Source organism: Capra hircus, chromosome 7 (assembly GCF_001704415.2).
Source record: "Capra hircus breed San Clemente chromosome 7, ASM170441v1, whole genome shotgun sequence".
NCBI classification, from domain to species: domain Eukaryota; kingdom Metazoa; phylum Chordata; class Mammalia; order Artiodactyla; family Bovidae; genus Capra; species Capra hircus.
Genome location: NC_030814.1, coordinates 22,458,217 through 22,479,888, shown reverse-complemented (window position 1 = coordinate 22,479,888; position 21,672 = coordinate 22,458,217).

The following is a 21,672-nucleotide window of genomic DNA, read 5'->3' as shown; positions in this document are numbered from 1 at the left end:
AGCTGAAAGAGGATAAAAGTCTCAGAAAGAGAAACAAAATCTTAGTGAAATCATTTGATCCCTATATCCAACTGTATCTGCAGCCAGAGTGCTTCAGGAATTTTGTGTTATGTGACTCAGGTTTAAGACAGGTTTTCTATCTTACCACGTGCTGCATAAATGGTCTTAACGGATGCCCTACCATAACCTTTATTTTCTTACTTTTTAAAAACGACAGCACTGGAAAAATGAAAATGCCCTCCCCCTATCCAATGCAAATGGTCAGAATCACCACAAGAATAAAATCTAGTAGGTTTTCTACAATAGCTAAAATGTGTGCCACTCCTCCTGGTTAGCAATTTTATGGTTGGTGGCTTCCCCTTGGTTAACAGTTAAAGGAAGGCCCTTTTCCACAAAAGCAAGCTGGGTAAGTGCTTCCACTAGAGCAGGCTGGGCAGGGGCTTCCACCAGGGCATGCTGGGAAGGGGACAAGCAGAACATTTTCAAGACAATGCTCATACAAATTGATAACATATGATTTTAAATGTGGTGTGACAGATCCCACATGTGCTGAAAATCAAAGAGTGAGAGGACTTTCATTTTCTAACTACTACTCTCGAATATGAGACATTAAACCAAAAATAAAAACCAAAGCAACACCAAAAGTCACATAAGCATAAGAGATATCATTCAGTTAGTGCATAAAAATGTGGTTAAAGAAATTCAATGTGATACACTGTTTGTAGAAGAAATTTGAAAGTAGGTCATTTTTTTCTCAAATTCCTGATTAAAAGCTATTTTCCTCCTTGAAAATGAAAATTGGTTTTATGGTCCTCTACTTGTCAAAGCCATTTAAGTAGACCAGGTTAGAGGTCCTAATTACAACTTGTTGGCGCCTTGTGTTTATTCTGACACATGGTCTGACAGGTATACTCTTTGTTTGTTTTAATTTAAAGATAATTTACTACCCATAAAAGGTAAGAGATTAATGGCCCTAAAAATTGAAATCAGTTCCCCATTTACCAACTAGAGAGTCTAATCTAAGGAAGTCTATGTTTCCATACCAATTTGTCTCATAGGTTAAAATGTATTTTGTACTCCACAATCACTCAGTCCTTAGCTTTTCTCCTGAGATTGCCCACTAGGGTGCTAACTGCACTGATGACTTTTGTTAAACTGACATTAAGAATTATTCCACATTCTCAACATCACTTTGTACAATCTTGTAACTGGCAGATAGCAATGACTTTTTATCACTGCCAATACTACCATTTTTGAACCAGAAGACTCTATAAGTCATTAGCAACTCCATAAGCACTGAAGGTTCATTTCTTCTGTCTTTCAACATACTATAATTTTTTTATATTTACCTCTAAATAAGCATTTGACCTATTCCCAGATTGGTGCCTTAAATTGAGTCCTCCAGTGTGAGACTATTTATGCCGACACTACTGAGCAAATTAGGAAAGTATTCAAATTGGGTGGATATTATTGCAGATAAACTTTAAATATAAAGACCTACAATCATTTTACTTAGTCAAGTTTTTTTTAGTAGTTTTACACATATGATCTCTATTCAACCATTTTGTTGCAATGCATTAAGTATTTAAATTTAAAAAAACTGTAAAAGATGAGAAATCAGACATCTCAATGAGAAAAAAATATGCAAAGAACATGAACAGGTAACCCACAAAAGAAAAATACAAAGATTCAACATATACATATGAGTAAGTAGTTACTCTCACTAATAATAAGTGAAATACTAAACTAAGTGATAAATTATTTTTCATTTATCAGATTACCAAAGATTGAAAAGAGCAATGATATTTGGTATTGACACTGAGATAGTGCAAGAGGAAATGTAAAATGTCATTATAATTGTGTAAGAGAATTTAACAGTATCAATAAAAATCAATTTTTCAAAGCATTTTTCATTTTTTAAAATGCATTGTTCATTGCAGCACTATTTACAATATTTAGAACATGGAAGTAATCTAGATGTCCATTGACAGATGAATGGATAAAGAAATTGTGGTACATATACACAATGGAATATTACTCAGCCATAAAAAGGAACACCTTTGAGTCAGTTCTACTGAGGTGGTTGAACCTAGAACCTATCATACTGAGTGAAGTAAGTCAGAAAGAGAAAGATAAATATTGTATTCTAATGCATATAAAAAGAATCTAGAAAAACGGTACTGAAGAATTTACTTACAGGGCAGCAATGGAGAAACAGATATAGAGAATAGACTTGTGGAAATGGGGAGAGGGGAGGAGAGCATGAGATGTATGGAAAGAGTAACATGGAAACTTATATTATCATATGTAAAATAGATAGCCAATGGGAATTTGCTGTATGGCTAAGAAACTCAAACAGGGGCTCTGTATCAACCCACAGCAGTGGGATGGGGAGGGAGATGGGAGAGAAGTTCAAAAGGGAGGGGATACATGTATACCTATGGCTGATTCAGGTTGAGGTTTGACAGAAAACAACAAAATTCTGTAAGGCAATTATCCTTCAAAAAAAAATAAATTAAAAAGTGTATCTAAAAGAAACAATTTAAAAAGTACAAAAATATCTAAACAAAAATGTTCATGACTATATTAAGCCATATACCAGACATAAACCTGCATACTGTGTGTGTGTGTGTGTGTGTGTGTGTGTGTGTTTTCTCACCATTGTTTCTTCAGTGTCAAATATAGTGTCTGGCATACCATGCATGTGCTTGAGCTCAGTCATTCAGTCATGTCCAACTCTTTGTAACCCCATGGACTGTAGCCCACCAGCACCTCTGTCCATGGGATTTCCCAGGCAAGAGTATTGGAGTGGGTTGCCATTTCCTCCTCTAAGGGACCTTCCTGACTCAGGGACTGAACTCTCATTTCCTGTGTCTCTTGCATTGACTGGTGGATTCTTTTATCACTGAGCCATCTGGGAAGCTCCCTGACATACCACAGGGATTTAATATTTGATTAATATATGATTTATTATACATTGTCAAAAGATATCACTCTATCTAAATACCTAGCATTAAAGCATTGAGTAAAATGATGTTATAGTTTTTCAACAGAATATTATGCACCTTTAGAAAATAATGTCACAGTTAATATTTGTCAACATGGAATAACATTTGAAATAAATTATTGTTTAAAAATAATACAGTTTTTTAAAATAAATTTTAAACTGTTTCAGGATATATCCTACACATACAAGATTGAAAGTGATACATATGAGTTATGAGATTTGACTCTTTATCTGTATGTTCAAAACTTTCTACAAAGGCTATGGATTAAAACCTTATAGCAAAATAAGTGAATTTTTAGAAATTCATAACATAAGGAAAATTTTTCTTAGAAAAGCAGAAATCATAAAGAAGATTAAAATTACATAAAAATAAAAAATTCTCTGTTTTACACTATAAATTATTAGTTTGGAGGTTATGTTAAAAGGGAAAAATCTTTGTCTTTTAAAGATATACATTGAAATATTTACTGATTAAATGATACAATGCATGGGATTTCTTCAACATACTCAGAAGTTGGGAATAGATAAGGTAGAAGAATTGAGGAGAGGGATTAGGCATGAGCTGATAGTTGTTGAAGCTGGGCAATAAAAAATGATTTTTATATATGTGTGTTATCTCTATTTTTTTGTATGTGTTTTAAAGTTCACATCATATAAAAATTATAAGACAGTAAACAAAAGTGATAGAGAACCACGAACTGTAGAAAATAGTTCCACAGTTCAAGAACAAGAAATGAACAAGAAATTAAATAAATTCTTAGTATATAATGAACTTATAAATCAATTGAAACTATTAACTATTAACTTGGCAAGTACATGAACTGACAATCCACCAAAGCAAAAAAGGAAATGACAATGACCAAAAAGCATATGAAAGTAATTGTATCTTATATAATAAAATATATGTCTAAAAATTGAAGAAATTTTATTTAAAATGAGATGAAATTTCTCAACTAATAATTCTGTTTCAAAATGACAAAAATTTATTTCTGAGTTGAGTGAAACGGTCATTTAAGCCAGTGCCATACTGTCTTGATTACTGTAGATTTTTAGTATAGTATAAAGTCAGGGAGCATGATTAACTTTCAGCTCCATTCTTTTTCTCAAGAAGGTTTTGGCTATTTGGGTTCTTTCATGTTTCCAAACAAATTTAAAAAATTTTTGTTCTAATTCAAAAGAAAATGCCATTGATAATTTTATAGAGATGGCACTGAATCTGTACATTGTCTTGTATAATATGGTTATTTTAACAATACTGACTCTTCCAATCAAATAACAGTATATCTCTCCATCTGTTTGTATGATCTTCAATTTTTTTAGTCAGTGTCTTATAGTTTTCAGGTTACATATATCTTTTGCCTCCTTAGGTAGGTTTATTCCTATATTTTTTATAGAATGGTAAATGGAATTATTTCCTTAATTTCTCTTTCTGATATTTCATTGTTAACACACAGAAATATAAAAGATTTCTGCATATTAATTTTGTATCCTGAAACTTCACTGAATTCACTGATGAGCTCTAGTAGTTTTCCAGTGGCATCTTTAAGATTTTCTGTGTATACTGTCATGTTATCTGCAAACAGTGACAGTTTTACTTCTTTTCCAATTTGGATTTCTTCTTTTTCATTTTCTTCTCTGATTGCAGTGGCTAGGATTTCCAAAACTATGCTGAATAAAGGTGGCAAAATGGACACCTTTGTCTTTTTCCTGATCTCAGAGGGAATGCTCTGAGCTTTTCATCATTGAGTATTATGTTAGTTCAGGGTTTGTGATATACAGTCTTTATTATTTGAGGTATGTTCCCCCATGTCCACTTTCTGGAGAGTTTTTGTCATAAATTGATGCTGAATTTATCAAAAGCTTTTTCTGCATCTATTGAGATGATCATTTTATTCTTCAACTTGCTAATGTGGTGTATAACCAGTTATTGATTTCCAGAGATGGAAAAAAAATTGTTGCATGCCTAGGATAAATTCCATTTGATTATGTTATATAATCCTTTTAATATATTGTTGGATTCAGTTTGCTAGAAATCAAAACAGTATGGTACAGGAACAAAGACACAGATCAACAGAACAGAATAGAAAGCTCAGAAATAAACCAGTGCACTATGGTCAATTGATCTATAACAAAGGAGGCAAGAATATACAATGGAGAAAAGATAGTCTCCTCGATAAGTGGTGCCGGAAAAACCGAACAGCTGTATGTATAAGAATGAAAGCAGAACATTCTCTAACAACATACACAAAAATAAATTCAAAATAGATTAAAGACACAAGTGTAAGATCAGATACTATAAAACTCCTAGAGGAAAACAGGCAGAACACTCTTATGACATAAATCCCAACAAGATCTTTTTTGATCCACCTCCTAGAATAATGGAAACAAAACCCAAAATAAACAAATGGAACCTAATTAAACTTAAAAGCTCTTGCACAGCAAAAGAAACCATAAACAAAATGAAAAGACAACCCATGGAGTGGGAGAAAATATTTGTAAATGATGTAACTGACAAGGAATTAACTTTTAAAATATACAAACAACTTATAGAGCTCAATATATAAAAAAACAGAGAGCCCAGTAAAAAAATGGGCATGGGGCTGCCCTGATGGCTTAGTGGTAAAGAATTTGCTTGCCAATGCAGGAGACATGGATTCCATGCCTTGTCCGGGAAGATCCCACATGTCATGCAGCAACTAAGCCTGTGTGCCACAACTATTGATGGTGTGCTCTAGAGCCCAGGAACTGCAATTACTGAAGCCCATGCAACCTACAAGGAGTTCAAATCAGTCAGTGCTAAAGGAAATCAATCTTGAATATTCACTGGAAGGTGAAACTCCAGTATTTTGGCCACTTGATGCCAAGGGCTGACTCATTAGAAAAGCCCCCAATGTTGGGAAAGAGTGAAGGCAGGAGGAGAAGGGGATGACAGGGGATGAGATGGTTGGATGGCATCACTGACTCAATGGAAATGAGTTTGAGCAAGCTCCAGGAGTTGGTGATGGACAGGGAAGCCTGGTGTGCTGCAGTCCATGGGGTCACAAAGAGTCAGACACGACTGAGCAACTGAACTGAACTGAACGCACCCTAGAGCCTGCTCTGCAACAAGAGAAGCCACTGCAATGAGAATCCCACGTACCACAACTAGAGTGTAGCCCCACTCGTCACAACTAGAGAAAAGCTGCACAGCAACAAAGACCCAGAACAGCCAAAAATAAACAAATAAATAAAATCCCTTTAAAAAATGGGCAGAAGACCTACCTAAATAGACATTTCTCCAAAGGAGATATACAGATGACCAGTATGAACATGAAAAGATGCTCAACATCACTAATTATTAGAGAAATGCACATCGAAACTACAATAAGATATCACCTAACACCAGTCAGAATGGCCATCACCAAAACGTTGAAAAATCTGTAAATCAACTGTATTAAAATAATGTATTTTTTAGTAAGTCTACAAGTAATAAATGCTAGAAAGGGTGCAGAGAAAAGGAAACCCAACTGCACTGTTGGCAGGAATATAAATTGGTGCAATCGTTATGGAAAATAGTATGGAGGTAGTTAAAAAACTAAAAACAGAGGTACCATATGATCCAGTCTGCTCCTGGGCATATATACAAAAAAAATTAGGAGTCTAATTCAAAAAGCTACATGCATCCCAGTGTTCAAAGTAACACTATATTCAATGGCCAAGACATGGAATGTTCAATCTAAACGTTCATCAACAGTTGAAGGAATAAAGAAAATGTGATGTACATACACAATGGACTATTACTCAACCATACAAAAAATGAAGTAATGCCATCTGCAGCAACATGGATGAATCTAGAGATTATCAGACTAAGTGAAGTCAGTCAAATAAAGACAAATACCATGTGATATCACTTATATGTGGAATCTAAAATATGACATAAATGAACTTATCTATGAAACAGAAACAGATCCACAGACATAGAGCACAGCTTTGTGGTTGCTGTGGTGGGAGGGAAAGATTGGGAGTTTGGGATTAGCAGATGCAAACTATTATGTATAAAATGGATAAACAACAAGATCCTACAGTACACCACAGGGAAGCATACTCAACATCCTGTGATAAATCATAGAAGAATATGAAAAAGAATACATGGGTCACTGTGTGATACATCTGAAACTAACACAATGTTATAACTCAACTACAATTAAAAATGGCAGTTTGAAAAACTATTAATGAGTGTGTACACCATCACGAACTTTCTGCTAATATTTATTTAAAATATTAACATTTTACTTATCCTTAGACCCAGCAATTTTACTTCTAAGAACATAAATTAAGAAAATAGTCACAAACGTGCACAAAAATTTATTCAAAGAAATATATGAAAGTGATGTTTACAATAAAGAAAGAGATGTAAATAACCTGCATGTTTACAGATAGGGCATTAAGTCACTATGGTAAATGTATCAATGGACTTTTCTTCGTCCTTTCATTCCCTCACTTACTCACTTTTTCAAAAATAATTTAAGCAAGGGTCAGACACTGGTTAGGCACTGGGAATGCAATAATGAATAAAGATACATTCTATGCTTCAAAGAGGGTCACAGGATAGAGAAAAGCTGGGGCTTGAGAGTGGCAATTACTTGCTACAGTAATCCAGTAGGCCTCACTCAGGAGATGAAAAAGGAGAGACTTGTAAAATAAAATCAGGCATGCAATGACCTGGAGAAAGATAATTTCAAATCATTAAAATATTTCCATAAAGAATCTAGAAAAATGGTACAGATGAACCTATTCGCAGGGCAGGACAGGAATAAGATGCAGAGAGAACAGACTTGTGGACACAGCCTGGCAAAGAGAGGGTGGGATAAACTGAGAGAGTAGCATTGAAACATATACATTACAGTATGTAAAGCAGATGATCTAGTGGGAAGTTGCTGTGTAACACAGGGAGCTCAACCTGGTACTCCGTGATAACCCAAAGGGGTAGGATGGGGTGGGGGCTGGGAGGGAGGTTCAAGGGGAAGGGAACATATATATACCTATGGCTGATTCACATTGTTGTATAGCAGAAACTTACACAACATTGTAAAGCAATTATCCTGCAATTAAAAATAAAATGGCAACCCAGTACTCTTGCCTGGAGAATTCCATGGACAGAGAAGCCTAGTGGGCCACAGTCCATGGGTTACAAAGAGATGGAAATGATTGAATGATTAACACTTAAAAATAAAAATAATAATTCCATAAATAATATTTTAAACCCAGGGAAATGTTTATGTTAAAACAACTGGGGAATGAGCAAGTGTCAAAATCATATGTAACATAGTAATAATATCTATAAACATGTATATCACACATATAATTGGAAGGATAGATACAAAAATTTTACCAGTAGCTATTTTGAGTGTGGAAAATGTGAGTGATTTTTCTTTTCTTTTTATTTATCACTGATTTGTAAGTTCTCTATTATAAGAAAATTTATCTTTATAATGTATATTACTTTATAATAAGAAAATAACTAATTAAAAAAGATTAATTAAGAGACTTTGCACTTATGAAATTATGGTTTCAAAATCAGATACTCTGGACTTGAAGGTGAGCCAAGTATTATAATTACCTTTCTTAAATGTTGAGCGCATGGGTATATTTAGAGAAACGACGACAATGATTCAGATAAGTAACCACATAAATTGCTAGGGAACTCCCACTAATACTGACAAGCATGTTTTACCTGGGTGATTTTTACCGGAATATTGTACTTGTACAATATCCTCATTTATTGAGGATACACTATATTATTAATACCAAGGCACTATGTCAAGTAGGAGACATCAAGAGACAATGTAGGCAGGGTTTCTATAATCATGAAACTTGTATTATAATTTTTATCACCACAGGATGATAAACTTGTTAAATTTGTGGGTCAATAATTTTATTAACATTCACTCAACAAATATTTAAGAAGTGCCTACTATGTCAAGTAACGAAGATATAACAGTGAACAAATACTCCATATTTATCTCAGTTTACACAAATCCCAAATAAGGAAAAAAGATAAACTTATACATAACTAATATAACTGTTATTTACCTAAATTTTAAGACTGAACACTCCATAAAGGTGCAATATGTAAGAAAATATGATTTCCATATTTCTTTCTATATAGTCAGCCTTAGCCAAACACTAGTGAAAATATTTTCCATTTTTCTGACTTCTAAAATAGTAGTGTTGACCACTACTCTCTTATAGGAAAAGAGGATAATAATATTCTTTTTCACTAGAGACACTGGAAGAACGTTCAAGTTGAAATGTTAATAGAACACCAAACTCAACTGCTGCACGCTTTTCTTATTGTAATTCCCTGGGTAAGCCTATTCTCCCGAGGGCTGCCAAGGAAGACAACTAATAGAGCTAAGCGACTTGCAGAATGTTGCAAAAGCTAGACGGTGATTGACTGGAGAAGCCATGATGTATAATTTATCCAAGTGGCAAGCAGCTTGAGCAAGCTCTAATGTAATTTTGGGCTTAATTATTTGGAAAAAAGGTAAATGGCACATGAATGAAATCCATAAATGATACAAACCTGCAAGTTATAAATGCCTATGAGAGGAGGAAATAGTGCAAAGGTGTAGGGAAGTAACACGTATCAGGAGGCAACAGCCCAGAGAAGCTCCGCTTGGAAATATGCAGGAGATACTGAGGACAGATGCTGTCTGCTGGGCCGGTCAACTGGAAAACTGTTTCTAAAGGTTTGCAAACTGCATATGCACTCCTGTACATACATTGCTGCACTGTATATACTTTCAGAGTCAAGATTTGTAATCTTCTGATATGGTTCTTTATTTAAAGGGTCTAGAGCTGAATGGATCTCAATAGTGCAACAGGTATGTTTATTTAACTAGGACCCTGGAACAGAGACAGTAGTTAGCTGGAGTCAATTCAACAGATTTGGAAAGCAATACACCTGGTATCATTGTATTTTACCTTTAGAAATGCAAACATGGTGATGACTGCAGGTGCATGCTTCAAATCTGCTTCTAAAATTCACCACGGTCCTAGAGGAAGAGATACAGCAACAGTACTCCCAAATTCTTCATTTCTTTTCAATCTAATTCTTCTGCAAAGTATTTTTTTCTGAGACTGTTACACAATTTTATAAGCAGACCAGTTTCAAGTCTTTCTGCACATGTGGGTCTGGGATTAGTTGTGAGGCACTTATTTTCTAGAAAGAAGGATTAGAACCCTCACCAGCTGGCGGTGATTACTTCTCCCATCATGGTCTACCACAGAGTGAGGTGAGAATTCAGAGTATACTTTTTTCTACAGTTTTCTCTATTAAAAATAGCTTTTTCCCTACAACAGTGATATACGTAAATATTACTATTAATGTGCACACTATGTTTTAAAAGAATATTAAACAAAATGGGAATACTTAAAAAAATGTGTTGGCCCCTTGTTACAATGAATGTTCTTCTGTATCCTTCAGCTCTTAGCTTCAGTGTTAATCACTTACTTGTTCTAACTTCACACCAAATTCCCTGGAACTTTTCCTGGTGTTCGAATCTCACAAGACAGTCTTTCAGGATCTTGATGGTCAAATCTCTCTCTTATCTGCACCATGCTTCCTCTTCAGAAGGTTTCAGCTTCCTTCTCTTGTGTTTTCAGAGTTGGTGGTGGTGAGAACTTTTACTGCCTCACTGACCATCAATTCCCCATTTTCCTCTTTCCTCTCCTGGAGAAGTTAGCAAATCACCTTTATGTCTCACAAGGATTAGCAGAAGTTAGCAAAGAGAAAAATAATGTGCATATATGTGTATATATATATTTTTTCCATGTGTGATAAATACTATCTTGAAAATTAATTACCTGCTTCTTTTCCTTCCCAGATACTCATTCTTACCCTCTCTCTTTTGGGACTGGTCTCATTCTACGATAGAGTCCATCACCTTTCAAACCAGTCCAAGCTCAGACAAACTTACTGAAATTGATTTGTATCTAAAAACTTGAAGTTTAAATCAGATCAGATCAGATCAGATCAGTTGCTCAGTCGTGTCCGACTCTTTGCGACCCCATGAATCGCAGCATGCCAGGCCTCCCTGTCCATCACCATCTCCCGGAGTTCACTCAAATAGGGCTGTATTAATTAATAAATGTTTAACAGTTTGTTCTGAGTGGGAGGAACAGAGGTAGGGAGAGGCCCGACTTATGGCAGTTCCCATTTCTGTGGTGTAAATACTTCCACTCTGGCTGGTTTCAAGCTTCCAGTGTGATGCCAGTGTATGCAGAATTGGAAAGAAATGATGACCCATGTGAACCAGTGTAGACAGTGCCCAACACACCACTGGAACACTTAGCTTATTAGACCAACTTTTAAATTTAAATGTATTACATAGCACGTAACAAGTTTCGAAGCAGAGAATTTACTTACCTCATATGGCCACCCAGCCATAAGTTTTGGAGCCCTCGCTTCCATTCCTGGTCCTTGCTTCCTGAAATGGCTATCCGCATTACCTGAGTACAAAGTGAGATACATATCTGCTATATCAATTCTGAATGCAAAAACACTGGAAATTGTTTTCTAGACCTAACACAGGTTAATACTATTAGGTACTATATATATCAAATCTATTACCTTGCCACATGAACACATTAAGCAGCACCTCTCTTCATCCTCACATTAGCTGGATTACAACTGTCCCATTGCTAAGATTATTTCAAATTAAAGCAATGTGTTTGAAAAATATACACCCAGGAATAATCCTGAGTTGAAGGAAGTGGATAAATTGTGGGAGGAAAATTGCCTGATTAGCAAATAAGAGTCCTCAGGTTGTGTTTTCTGATGTTCAATATTAATAGCATAATCATGTACAACAAATTTTCCTTTGAGACAAATGAAGTCATTCAAAATCATTCAAACAATTTTGATATTCATAATTTATCATTTATAGCTCGAAATCTTTCTCTTCCATAAAGACATTCTACCACATCCTATGAAAAAAGGCCTTGTTTCATCACCCAGGTGATAAACTCTCAGACCACGTGGCAGGCCAGATATATTTTGTATGCTCCACAAAAATCCAATATTTAGTAGTTTATTAACTGATCATTTTATGAATTTTAGCTAAATCTGAAGAGTTCTGACTGAAACTAGTGATTCTCTTAATCCATAGATAGGCTTTCTCTAGTTTCTCTAAACTAAAAGTTAGGACATGTATGAAGACAATAATTTTTTCTAATTTACACATTTCTTTATATGGAAAGTCATAAAGAACACAGATCACAGTTAGTCATCTGTTAACACAAAACAGTTTTTCCTGAAAAGAAAGGAAGGTATACTATGACCACAGAAACCCTGGGCTAGGTAGTGCGTGTGCTGGTCGCCTAGTAGTGTCCGACTCTTTGCGATCCCACGGACTGTAGCCCACCAGGCTCTGCTACCCGTGGAATTTTCCAGGCAAGAATTCTGGAGTAGGTTGCCATGCCCTTCTCCAGAGGATCTTCCCAACCCAGGGACTGAACCAGTGTCTCCTGCATGGCAGGCAGATTCTTGACCTTCTGAGGCACCAAGGGAGCCTGGACTAGGTAGAAGTCTAGTCATTTATTGCTGTGTAACAAATCATCCCCAAACTTAATGATGGGGAGCAACAACACCTATTTCGTCTCTCTGAGTTCAGCTAGATGGTTCCAGTTGGGGATATGACTGATATCATATGATGGCTGGCATTTAGACAGCCTGTCAGATGGAGGCTGGCTGAGCAGCTCTCTGCCTGCTTATAGTCTTAGGACCTCTCCAAGTGGTCTCAATACAAGGTCTTCTCAGCAGAGTAGCCATGCCTCTTACATGCTGGCTCAGTGAGTATGGCTGGCGAGTGCCTTAAAATAAACTGGGAGAAGCTGCATGAATTTTCCTTACCTAATCTCAGAGACCACACAAACTCAAGGCAGCAATGTTCATTTAGTTAAGGCAGTCTCAAAGGAAAGGGAAATAGACTCCACCTCTAATGGCTCACTGATTTAACTTAAAAAAATAACTGACCTGCAATAAGCTGATATGAACTATCTGATGTTTCGACAAATGTATAAACCCATGACACAATCACCAGAACAAAGGTAATGAACTTACCCATCACTCCTAAAAGTTTTCTCACACCCTTTGGTAATAATCCTCCCTTTTCTTCTTCCCCGAATAACAAGCAATTATTTTCTGCCTGCTTTCTGGCACTAATGACTAGTTTGCATTTTCTGGATTTCATATAAATTGAATTCTACATGATGTGCTCTTTGTCTAGCTTCTTTTCCTCAGCATATTTGAGATTTGTTCATGTTGTTGTCCATCTTAATAGTTCCCCCACAATGTTGTACGTGTGAATACTTTTTCCTTTGTATGAATATTCCACTATTTGTTTAGCCCTTCAGATGTTATAGATATTTGGGTTGTTTCCAGCTTGGGGCTATTACAAACAAAGCTGCTGTGAACAATTGTGTACAAGTTTTGGCATGCATGTGCATTTTCATTTCTCTGGGATAAATGCCCACGAGTATGATTGCTGGGTTGCATGGTAAGTGTATGCTTAGCTTTTTTAAGACTGCCATTGAATAGTATGGCACTCCAGAGTGGTTGTACAATTTTACATTCCCATCAGCAGTGTACAAATAATCCAGTTTCTCTGTATTCTCACCAGCATTTTATGCTATCACTAATTTTTAATTTTAGTCATTCTGATAGATGTGCTCACTGCAGTTTTAATTTGCATTTCCCGAATGATGTTAGACATCTTTTCATGTGCCCATTTGCCATCTGTGTACCTTCTTCAATGAAATGTCTATTTATATCTTTTGCACATTTTGAATTGGATTTTTCTTTTTTACTGTTGAGTTTTCGAGAGTTCCTTATAAAACACACACAAGTCAACTGTCAGGTCAATTATCTTTAAAAGAGCTTAAATAAGAAAAAAAATATATGATATAGCTATTTCCAGTGTCTTATTGGAATGTGGTCTCACTCTCTTTCTTCCTTAAGAAATTTCTTTAGCATATCTTGTAGTGCTGGTGTGAGGGTCATTTTGTTTGTCTGAAACATCTTTATCTTTGAAAGTTATTTTTTCTGGGTATGGAATTTTAGGTTGACAGGTTTTTTTTTGGGTTTTTTTTGGTCTTTCAAAGAGTAAAGAATACTGTCTTCTCACGTGCATTGTTTCCAAAGAAGAGTCTACCGTCATCCTAATCTTTTTTCCTCTGTTCAATACGCTTTTGTAATCTGGCTGCTTTTAAGATTATTTTATCACTGGTTTTAAGCAATTTGACTATGATATGTCTTAGTGTCATGTGTCACATGCCCATCTCCAGTCCAATCTCTGGCAAAGGAGAACAGAATTATGATGAAAGATTTAAACTATGATTCATCTCCTGGGGATATGTTCACCTTCCCTGAGCCTATTTTTGCATGACACCTGCAAAAGAAAACAGTTTTGTTAGCAAGTAAAAAGACATAAGAAAAATTTGGGAAATGAAAGACCAGAAAACCTTGAGTATATCAAGGAACAGGATAGATATCAATTAAAAGATCTTAACATCTAAATGTACACAGCATGAAATAAAATAGAATCATCCTGGGTATGACATACTTGTTTAGTTGTCTTGGGATTCGAGTTAGGATAGTGTATGTACATAAATATCTTAGGAAAAATTAGGCCTGCATAGGAAAGGAGTTCACTCTTCCTGTGTACTGACAGTGGTACTCAGTTGACAAGATTTGCACAGAAATCTTTACCTCCTGCAAGAAAAGTGCTTTATTGCATTCAGAAGATGACAGTTGTGGAGTAGGGGAGAATATACTAGAGCGAAGCAAGGGGCAGCATTATAATCTCAAATCAAAGCCTTAAAGAGATACCCTGACCTTCTTCAGTTCCTCAAATGGTGCCAGTGGATAAGATGAGCACTGTATCCTTGGTCCACACTTCTGTTTGTCTCTAGAAATTCATCCAAGAACCTCAGGACTGAAGAAGTAACTTATCTGATAGTCCCCAGGTTCACTGCATTTAAAAATCCTGTCTTAGCCAGCAAAAAGCAGAATTCTTCACAAATGTGGGAGTTTCATAGCCAGATCCATCACCATAATCTAACAAAGCTGATGATTCATATCAGTCTTAATTATACTTCCACACAGTAGTAACATCACAAGAAAATAAGGGCATAAGAATACATCACAAAACACCATTCATTACTTTGTTCATTTCATTTTTGAAAGAATTATCTAAGGGGGGGGATAGCAAGTACCAAGAAAGATTGGACAGTTCCCCAGTATGACTAGGAATGATGGTTTCACCAAGGAACTGTGCTCTTATACAAGAACTTAGAATGGAGTCATTTGAAAAGACCCTGATGCTGGGAAAGATTGAAGGCAGGAGGAGAAGGGGACGACAGAGGATGAGATGGCTGGATGGTACCATGGACTCAATGGACAGGAGTTGGAGTAAACTCTGGGAGTTGGTGATGGACAGGGAGGCCTGGCGTGCTGCAGTCCATGGGGTCAGAGAGTCAGACACAACTGAGTGACTGAACTGAACTGAACTGGAGAATGGAATCATAATTCTGACATTCATGTTCTTCTAGTATTTGAATACGGTTTGATAGGAAGTGGGAAATTTTATAATTTTGCTAAAGTTATTCTCGAACTAGCATAGCAGGCATCCATTTATTCCATATACTTGCGGGAATAAACACCATATCTAAACCTCTTTGGTGGCCCAATCAGCAGGAATTTCTCTGCCTGCAGATGATATGACACATCTCTCAGTTAACTCAGATCCAGATGTAAAATCTGGCCTTTAAGGACGTTGCCATGTGGATTTGTTACACACCCTGAGACGCTTTGGTTCTACAATCCAAAGACTAGAATATGCTCACCTGTATGAAATTTTGTATGAAAAATGTACAAGGTAGATATGCGATGTCACTTTTATATGTTGCTTTTTATGAGAAGATGTAAGCACTAGTGTGAAAATGATGAACAGAATTCCTATCAAGTTGACATGTTCTTCATTTAACCATTTGAAGGCACCAAAGCAAGAGAAAGGTCATTATCAAAAACACGGCATAGTATTTTTATCTGACCAGTGAAGTGTGTTGCCCTGGTTCACAGTGAGAACCGTGACCCAGCCAAAGGAGAGTGTCACACTTAAAATCTGGCTGGCAACGTGTCTTTCATTTCAGCAGATGACCTCCTTTCTGCTACATATCAAAGAAGCTGTAAAGGTCAACTGACCTCTTAAAAGTGGGAGAGACAAAAGTCAGTGCTGCTACATCAGCTGCGGGATTTCAAGTCAGAATCTTTCCCCCAAAATGCAGTAGGGGAAAGTGATCCACAGCCATCTAAGTTAAGAGACAGACAAACAACCCCCTCCCTTTTGGTTTGCAGAAGTCATCTGAGGTAGTTCTTTGGGGGGGGGCAGTTTTAATAGCAAAAATGTATGGGTTTTGCAAATTTCTCAGATCAAATTGAGACTGAAAGAAAGCACTTTTAATAATTATGTCAGAAAACAGACGTACATGGGTGCTTCCTAAGCAAATGGGGGCATATGATCATATATAAAAATGAGGGCAGGATTGTAAGAAACATAAACAAATATGCAAAGTAGAGTTACTAAAACTCTGCACTTTATGGCCATTATATTGTCATAGAAACACAAATGAGTTTGCATGTGGAAATCCCTTCCAAGACAGCACTGGTTGATGTCATTTTTGTCGTTATCACAGGAGGTGGAAAGTGTAGATGGGAGAGAGCACTTCTGCAAATAGCACAGGAGCTTCTGCTAATAATTATAATGTGCGATTGCTATGGGGTAAAATGATACTTAAGGATAGAGTGGGTTAGGAGGGTTTCATTTGCTGCCTTCCATTCTGGCTCCTTGTTCCTTTCTGGATGGCTACCAGCACAGAGAAGAAAAAGGAATCTGTCCAGAGCAAGAGGCTCTGTCTTCAATCCAGCTGTGAGTCTCTCATGGGAATACCCACCGCTCAGACTCTCCCAGCTGAACAGGGCATCCTTGGGGGGTTCCTACCGGAATTATTCCTGTGGGCTCATACTTTTTATAACTAAAACCATTTCCAAGGATGGAGGAATCCCAGAGTTAATTTTTGTCTTAAACCCTTTACATGTAAAGCACAAATGATTACTAATTGGGAAATTTATTTAGCAAATATTTGGGGAAGAAAAAACACACCTTTTTAAAATTGTTGTTGTTGTTATTGTTACAATGTTTCCCACTCTTCACCCCCTCCAAAAAAGAGGGGTGCAGGTGTGGGGGCAGAACAGAGAAAAGGAGAAAAGTGGCTTCAGCTCAGTGAAACACTAAAAAATGCACATGAATCAATTATGAAAAAGAGAAGGTCCCTTTGAATGAGGAAAAGCTGATTGGAATTAAGATAGGCTTTGTTCCTATCTGCAAGGTACAAGGAGGGGACTTTTCAGTGGAACAGAAAAGGGGGATTTGGGACTGTTTGGCTGCTTAATGCCATAGTGCTTCAGAGCCCATGTGAAAATTTGCTGCTGGCTATTAATCATCATTGTGCCCCTGCAAAGAAGCTGTTACAATGATGACTATATGTCATTATATTCCCACTGTAAGTAACGAATCAGAGAGCTGGGAAAGTTGGATAAGAGCGGCTGGCAAACTTTTAAGCGGTCGAATCTATTTAAATAAATTTACATCACATTTACTACTTTCTCTGGTATGGGAATCATACTTTAAAATGAAACAATATGCTGTGTTCATGGGGCCTGGTCTTTTATTCCCCTGTCTCTGAGCCTACTTTCCAGGTCAGCCTTTGCCAGCGCTGACAGCACGCTTTTCTCATAGCCTCTCCTTCTCATAGCCTTTGGTTGCTTTCAAGTTCAATTTAGCACAATAAAGTTGTTATGCATGACAGTTTGGAGTGCAGAATAGGTGGTGTCTGAGCCCGCTGTGTCGCTACAAAGTGGGTCCATTCTCTGTGGGCCGGCTCAGTTACTGGAGCCTTACTGGTGGGATTCAGCCATGGACTTCCAGACGTTCCCATCCTGACGAAAACAATTAGCTTCAAACCGCACGAAGCCGCGGGGTCAGCCTCTCTTTGACTGAGGCTGCGCCATTTAACGTGCTGCAGTGGATTTCAAATTTATGTTGATTTATCCTGTTGCGCTCCCCTTTTATGCACTTTATTTACAGATGTGTAAAGAACAGGGAAAGTTGGAGTCCCACATGCTTCAAAAGTTTTATCAGAAATCTAAACCATTGTTTTTATGTTTATTTTATAGAAAAATAGAGTTGAAACGTGTCAGGCTTAATTCCATTAGGCTGAACTGCCCAGAACAGAGCCCTGGGGTTTGCAAGACAGAATCTGAAAGGAAGTGTCTCCTTGGCTAAGCATCATCAACAAGCCAAACAACAAACAACCCTAAAACACTGGTATTGTCAGTATAGTTTTCTATTGTGGGAGATTACCCTCCAAAATCCCACTCTGACCTAAAAGTGACAGATCTTTTAATAGAAGCAAGATGTAATTCTCGGCTATTATCAGCCACCATGTGTATTTGTGTGTGTGCATATGGATGTATCAGATCAATTAGTGCTTAGTATTCACTGATGTCCACCCAAGTCCTTACTGTCCTTAGACATATGATATATTCTGCTGCCAGAAAACAAATATCACTTGATTTTTTTGACATTGCACAATTGTCCTCCTGCAGAGAATATAACCTCTTCTCTTGTCCCTCTGATGAAAACCATGTAACAGAGCAAATTTAGGTGTAGTTTGAATTTTACCATCAGAGTCATCTAGGCCAGATGGCTTCAGGCTCTGAGCAATCCCAGTAAAAGAAATCACAGTTGTCTTGATTACTGATCTCACTAATTATAGGGTACCACCATCAAATAAGCCTCCTTCTAGATTAGAAATTAACTCAAAGCATATTTCACTATCTTAAAAGAGTTCAGTATTTTTCTCTAAGCTATTGTAACACCTAAAAAAATTTCTTTTTGCCAAAAAGGTGAAATACAAATGGAAACGGTTCCACGTAATGTTTACTTTAACTGTGTACTAGCAGAGAAGAGTAAAAATTAAAATTCCACATGGAGAGAGTTTCTGGAAAATAATTCTGTCTTTCTAACATATCATTTAATATAATTTCAAAGTGTTTTTGACCAAGTTACATCATTAAAAATACAAATATATTTCACATCAGCAAAGTCTGTGGAGGAAACTCGACCGTTTGTGCTGGTCAGCCCTCTCCTTCTGCCAGTGTTAGAATATTATTTGGTGTCACTCTTAGTAAGGCGTTTCTTTTGAGGTACTCATTTAGAATGGATTTTGGAAATGAGGCTAGACAGACAAAGAAAAATTGCATTATAAGAGAAAGTAAATGTGTTTATGTCAAAATCACTACACCCTTTCTAATTTTCAAATGGGACAATTTTTTGCCATTCAAATGAGTGAATACTCCAAAAACTGACCAAGATATTAAAGCGATAACTTAAATCTTTTTTTTTCTTGAAGAAATATGTCATAAGTGTATTTTTAAATCCCCCATGCAAAAGCAGTGAGAGCGGAAGATGGTTTGATGGGAAGAGTATGCCTGGAAGTTCACATACACACACACACACCAAGGACACAATGTACAGACATATACCACAGTATAGGCTAAAAAGCTTAACACACATCTCATCTGAAATTTGGAAATACAGAGTTACTTACTATAAAAGTTCATTTCCTCATCTCAGAAGAAATTTCTGAGAACATATTGGTAAAATAATAAACAGAAATAAAAGATAGTCTTGGAGAGAAGCTTGAAGGATTATAGTATGCCATAATTATTTTACGTAATATTACAGACCCAGTTTCAGACTGACAGAGATATTTACATCCTTTATTTGAGAAGACGTGACCCAGCAGAAACAGTTGTACAGGGGTAGACCATCTTCACTTGTCAGTGAAGCTGCTTCTGTTAAGTTGCTGTGAAAGATGTCTGATATGGAAGATGGTCAATCTTCAGTGTTCTTGCAGGTTGAAGGAAAGAAGGGAAGAGAAAGAAAGGCCAAATGAAAAGTTCTTATAGAGAGTGAATTTGAAGTGAGGCAATATATATAGAGAGAAAGCAGTATTCACCAAAAACGGCATCAGCAACATTAGCCAAATTTTACCAAAGTCCTTTGGCTAAAATAGGTATTCAAGATAGCATAAGCTTCAGGAGAATATAATCTTGAGTTTAAATTGCAGTTTATCACTAGTTTGCTTTGTGATACTTACCTGATAGCCTCAGGTAAGTTTCTAAAAAATCCTGGAGCATCTTTCTTCCCATTCATAAAATGAAATAATAATCCCAAAATATTCATGGTTGTTATGGAGACTAACCAACAAAGTGCCCAATATAACATTTGGAATATAGTATTCTATAAATACTGATTCTCTTTATCTTAATTTTTTTATATGGCTCTTGCAATTATCATCCTCAGATTCTTCTGTTTGTCAAATAAGTCAAAATTCTGATATAAAATCTTAGAGAAATAGAGACATTCATGGTAACAAATCTTATAATGGATTTCTGATGGTTTGAACTTGAGAAAAACTATACCCATCTAATTAGTTTTTATTTGGTTATATTTAGCTTTTGCTTATACTAGTTTGAACACTGAAGCAAATTAATAAAGACCTGAAAAAAGGTGCTAATACCATGGTGATGGTATCTTCCCTCATGTAGACATATGTTTAAAGAGACAATGGCATGAAATCCACAAGGTAATCTCCACAAAAAGTCTCCCAGAGCCTTAGTTAGCAATCTGAGATGCCAAAGTAAAGGGGCATTGGGCATTATAAGAACAACTTGCTTAATGTTTACTCCTGTTGCCCCAAAATAGAATCCCTTGGAGGAATAATGCTTTAGTGCTCATGAAAAAAAAAAGAGTGAATTCATTGATCTAACACTCATTTATAAAACAACTCCTCTGTGGCAAAGAATAACACCTCTCAAGTAACAAAACTTCATTCCTATGATATAGTCATGAAACCATATATGAGTTTGACAATGTGGAAGGGGAGGAAGAAGCAGACCTCTTCTCATTCAGTGTTTGAACTCCAAACTTAAGGCTAAACTGTCAGAAGAATATGTTCTGTTTCTTCTTACTATGTAAGTTTTCCAGGTACTAGCGAAGATCTTGACCAAATGATTGGCCACAATGATTTTATTTCTACTATACTGCTACCTAATTGAATTCCTCTATTAATGACAGCTCTATTTTAAGCACTGCAAGTATACTGTAGAGTCAAATAGGCATACATAATTAAATATTATAGTGAACTGCAAAAAGGACTCAATTCTATGTTGGAAATGCCACATATGATGGAAACGTGATAAACATGTTTACTAAATACAGTAAATGGACATACTAGTCCTTTTTTCCAAAGTCTATTTTTTTTCTATCAGTTGAACACATTCCTTAATGACATGGTTTTTGCATTTTTAAAAATATGCAAAGCATGAATCAGCTTTTGAACTTGACTTTTAAACCGATCTTCCTTTACAAATCTTGATAGTAAACCAAGAAGAAATTAGCTACATTAGATTTCTGCCTATTTCCCTGTCTTTTAACTATTCAATAGGATATGTTTTCTTACATCTTCTCAACATTGACGTGATAATTTTCAAGACC